General features: G+C 39.2%; 1 protein-coding gene across 1 annotated transcript in view; it reads left to right on the forward strand.

The window, feature by feature from the left end:
* Nucleotides 1–5,611, forward strand: part of HMGA2 (high mobility group AT-hook 2) — a 230,941-nt gene that overhangs the window by 138,866 nt on the left and 86,464 nt on the right. The gene's annotated exons all lie outside the window — the stretch shown is intronic.

Here is a 5,611-nt window from a genome sequence, read left to right on the forward strand (position 1 = left end):
GTGCCATGCAATATTAACAATGTTAGGGATACAAACACTTACACATGATTCACAAGATAAACATAGAGATTTCAAATAGGAATCCATTGTGACAAAAACATTCTGACGTGTTGTGGCTTTTCAGAGTTCTCTAGAGCAGAATTGCACTATTATTTTTCAATAGGCAAAAAATGAGGGAGATTGCTTTTTGAAATGGGGTATTGCTAAATTCAGAAAAGTCATGGTGAGGTGCCTGGAGGCTACAAAGTTTGCCCTAGATCCTCAGACAGCCTATATTTGTATTTACACTAGTCACTTTCCACCAGCCCAGTTTCTGGTCCACAGTCAAAGGTTTTTTTTGATAATTTCATTCCTCCTGGTGACAGAAAAATTACACTTAAAAATAGAATCCATGCGCCATTCAGGGTTGAAAACTAAAAGTGAGGAAAGCCTTTGAGAGTTGTGCATTATAGGAAAAACACAAAGAGAAGTCTCTTCCCTTCTTAATTCCCAGTGATGCTAATGGGATTTAATTACTAGCATCAAAGGTAAAATAGATGACAGCACACATGTACATGTTTTGGCCATTACTCTCTATCAGGAAAACAAAGTACATGTAGCATTTACTTCCTCCAGAAGTGGGTGTCCTAGTGCTCATAGGCTTCTTGTTGCCAGGTGTTTGAGAGCAGATGTGCTATGAGTACCTGCTTCCAGCTGTAGCTATGTATTCTGACTTTTAAGTCTGGTTTCCTTCTTACTTGCTCTAGTATAAATCAAGAGTAAACTGAGTGGAAAATGATTAGAGTGATAAAAATCATTCCATCTTTCTGCTATCCATACCGTCCTCAAACAACTGATGACAGGATTCAAGACATACAACAGCTTGTCCTAGTCCGTGTTACATTTTGCTAGAACTGATCAGGATTTTTTTGCAAAAATATCTTTTTACCTGAAAAATGACAATTCTTTGAAAACAAAGAGTTTTGTGAAAGAGTAAATTTCTGATTTTAAAAAGCTCTATTTAAATAAAAAATGCATTGTAGAAGAAGGGACCTGGACAGGACCTCAGGAGGTTATCCAGACAAACCACTTGATTAAGGTAGAAACTCCTCTGCCTAACCATCCCAACCAAGTGCTTACCTGACCCTGCACTTTAAAAGGTCCAATGATGAAGATTCAACAACTTCTTTTGATAATGTATATATATTCTAACTGCCTTCAGTGATAGAAAGTTTTCCCTAATATCCAACCTCAATTTCCCTTGTTGCAATGTATGCTCAGTACTTCTTGTCCTGTCTCCTGTGGAGCTGGAATAGTTCATTGCTGCTCTCTGTAACACTCCTTTTTGTATTTGAAGACTGTTATCAAATCCTCCTCATTTCTCTCTTCTCTGGCTAAATAATCCCAGTTCTTCCAACCTGTCCTTATATGTTCCATTTTCTAGATCTCTCTTTGTTGTTACTCTCCACTGAATTCTTTCCTGTTTGTCCATGTATTTCATGCAGTGCAGTGCCCAGAACTAGATATAGTACTCCAGATAAGGTTTTATCAACACTGAATAGAGTGGAAGAATTACTTGTTGTGATTTGCATGCAACATTTCTGTTAATACATCCCAGGATTTAGTAGCCTTTTTTGCAGGAGTACTGCACTGTTGACTTATAGTCAGCTATTCAGTTTATGATACTCTGTAACCCCCAGGTCCTGTTCTGCAATACTGCAGACAGCTACCCATCAGTCAGTTTGTATTTTTGCATTTCACTGTTCCATCCTAAGTGCAGTACTTTCTACTTGTCCTTTCTACTTTTTACATGTGCACTTAATTCCATCTTCCAAGCCATAAATGAAGACATTGACACAAGACAGATCCCTCAGAACTCTAACTGGTACCTTCCTCTAGTTAATTATAATTATTTTGAGTATATATATTTTGAGCAAGTGCCCCCCTTACGGGAGTTTCATTTTAGCTTACTTAGGAGGATGTTGTGCGAGATATGACTTTTGACACTACTAAAAGGGAATTCCATCATATCCACTGCTGTGTCTTTTCTGTCTTTCTGTAACTGATGTCAAATCAGTGTCATTGTTCATTCATTTTATTCTGCCTGTCCAATGTAGATAGTAGAGGGACACTGTAAGTAGGCCACATTATCACTGGACCAAAAAACATGGATTTTAATATCTGGGGTTCATTCACAAGCTTCTCTACCAGTGTTATATATGGCATTGCCTGCTTACAGTGCCCCTCTGCTGTCTACATTGGATAGATGGGGTAATTCCTATGTGAAAGAAAGAATGGACATGAATTTGATGTAAATTCCAGAAAGACACAAAAACCTGTGGCAGAACACATAACCTCCCTGACTCTATTGCTGACCTTATGATAGCTGTTCTTAAACAAAGAAAAATTTAAAAAACAACCTGAATACAAAATTCCAGAACAAGAAATCATCCACAGGATGGATTGTTTTAAGTACAGTCTCAAGCGATTCTGGATTCTTACCTTGACTACCTTTTATAACCCTCATGTCCCTCAGTGGGTTAACTACTTCGTTTATCCCTTTTGATTTCTTCAATCCACCTTCACTTCTCTCAGCCGTGTCCCACTCCCCTAACCATTTTTTCTCCTGTCCTATCCTTTGTATTTAAATTATTTTATTCCTTTCTATATAGTACTCTGGATCTCTGCCTGTCCAGTCATAGCATCTAATGAAGTAGGCTGTAGCCTACAAAAACTTAGGACTCTCTGAATGAGTTAATCTTTAAGGTGCCACCCTGCTCTACCTTCCCTATTCATTAAGGAATCTAGACTCCCCTTGGTCTACCACTTACTTTTCACATTCTTACAGAATGCTTTTTTTGTCGCCTTTTACATCCCTACTGGCTGTATCTCAATTTATGTCTTGGCTCTCCTGGTTTGCTCTCTAGCCATCCAAACTATCCTCTTAAATTCATTGTAATTAACATGGCCAAATTTCCTTGTTTTGTGAAATTCCTTTTTAAATTTCAAATCACTGAAGAATTTACTGTTTAGCTTGGCTGGTCTCTTTTTTGCTTTTCTTCGTCTTCCCTCACTTCAGGATAGCTCTTGTGCCTTTAATACTTTTTTAAAGGTATACGCAGTTCTCCTGGATAGTTTTTTCTCTTTAGACTTGTCTTCCATGGGACCTTGTCCACCAGTTTCTGAGTCTGTGAAGTTCAGTGTTTTTATTCTGCTGCTGTACCCTTACTTCCTTTCCTTAGGATCATGAACAATCTCATTTCATGATGATTGCTACCAAGGTTGTCTTCTACTTTCAGATTCTCAACCAATTCATCCTATTGATAAGCAGGACAGCAAGAAGAGCTGTCCCCCAATTAAGGGGTATCAACTTCACCCTGGATTTCAGGGTGGATCCAGACCACAGGGAATCTTCCCAGGCTGCAGTGAGTCTGGTGGAGGGGGAGGGGGGCTGTGAGCAGCAGTGGAGATCCAGCAGCAAAGGTCAGGTCATGCTGGGGTGAGAGAGGGCCCTAGCCACTCAGCCCTCATTCACTCCCCTACCACTGATGGCCATGCCTATTGGGGCTCACCTGGCAGGCCACACCCCAGTAAACCCACCTCCTAACTTCCAGTAGCCCACTGAACTACCTGTAGGTGAATAGTATGGTTTTGTGAGGCAGATCTGGCCAACAAGCAGTATGTTTGATACTTTGTTCATTTCTCCATGATCTCCACAATCTCTACCAAATTTGCTCAACTGTCTGTGCATTGCTATGTTAGCTTGGGATATCATAGTAAGCCCTTGTACGCCCCAGGTCTTGTGATGTGGATACTTCAGGTACTTTAAAAAAAAATACTCTGTCCTAGTTTGGTGGTCCCTAGTAGACATCTACCTCTCACCTCTGTTTCCATACTGAGTATATCTCCTCTGGAACACAGGATTGTTTCATTGTTTTAGAGGGCTCAGTTTACCTACAGCATGAGGTTTTCTGTTGCAGAGCCAAACAGTGTGTACTTGCGCCTTACCTGAATTCCACTGTAATTACCTCTACAGCACAGATCTGGTCTGTAGCATATGAAATTCAGGTCCCAAGCACCTTTTTTGGAAAGGCTTGAGTTTATTTATTTATCTAAAAAACAGATGTTTACACTGAGTGATATACACTGGCTCTGGTTTTTTAGTTTTCTTTTGCTCCCATGTCCCTTCTATCACCCCCTCTTCCAAAAACTGTTTAACATGTCAGCACTTTATCTGCAGTAATCATGTTACCAGGTCAATCACATTATCAGTAAAATAATGTCTTTCCATAAACCCCTATGCCTTGTAGCCATGGTACTTTCAAAATAGTACACGTTAAAGTAAGCATTAAGCCTGGCATCAGCACAGACTTGTGCTGGGACTAGCCTCATTTAGTATAATTTTTATTACCTGTGCAAGTTAGAAGGATGCTCAGTGTAGCATGTCCTATGGGCAGGAAGCAAACTTGAGCTTGATTTTTATCTCTGGTTAATACCCAAATATTTAGTAGTATAGGAGTCACTAATTTCTGTTTAATCTTTTGAAAAGACATTGAACCAAGTTCTGCCCTAGGTACCTATGCAGACTTCAGTGAGGGAGTGTGTGCCAGTATAACCAGTGGTGATATTCTTGATTTACATCAATGTAATTGTGATTAGAATCTGGTCTAGAATGATTAGTTTCTGTGTATATTAAAGAGAGCATATCAGTCTGTGAAGCTTACTACTCCGAGTGGAATTTGAGGATAGCAGTCTTATAGGATGGATAGAAGCCAGTCCATGCTAGTTTTATTTTATTCAAAGCATAATGCTTCTTGGCATGTGATGAGATCACAGTTTCTATTAGAAGTTAATTGAATTTATTACGGCAGTTCATGCTGGTATCGCTTCAGTGGAGGTCTGTCAATGTTTCCATTATAAACTTTGTTTATTAGCAGTATAACACAACCATAAAAATTCTCTCCAGATTGAAATGTAGTGCACCAGTTCTCAACTCAGATACAAGAACATTTTTCTTTTCCTTAATATTTGAAGGAATTGGTTTGGACATAAATTTAGTTAAAAGGCAAAAATAGTATTTTGGCTGGGGTTTCACATTTTTTGCTTCTTTTTTTTTTTACTATAAAAGAAAAAAACACTTTATAAGTGTTTATAATTTTCTTTATTGTTTTCATGTTTAACAAAATCAAGGAGCTGGGCCATAAAAAACATATCACATACCTTTGCCTGCCTGCAGCAAAGTGTAGAGATGAAAAGCACATGTGTAAGTGTTATAATACTATATATCTCTTTATGTAGTAGATTCTACTTTAGGCCTGATACTATTCATCCTTCTCTTAAATATCACAGAGGTGAGGTGGGTAAACTCCAGGAGTGCTACTTAGAAAAATCACATTTAAAATCAATTACCCTTTCTTTGATTAGAACAGTGATTCTCAACCAGGATGCCACAGCTCCCTGGGGTGACCTGAAATCTTTTTAAGCAGGGGTGTCAAACTAATTTAGCCCCATGGACTGGATGAGTGTTGCGGGGCTTGTCTTCAGGCCCCCTGTGCAGCACCCACAGTGCCAGGTCCAGCATCACATCCAGCATCCGTAGCATGGGGAACAAGCAGGAGGAACTCGCCCTCCT

The sequence above is a fragment of the Gavialis gangeticus genome, unplaced genomic scaffold (genome assembly GCF_001723915.1).
Source record: "Gavialis gangeticus isolate Ggan-Ray unplaced genomic scaffold, GavGan_comp1, whole genome shotgun sequence".
Taxonomy (NCBI): domain Eukaryota; kingdom Metazoa; phylum Chordata; order Crocodylia; family Gavialidae; genus Gavialis; species Gavialis gangeticus.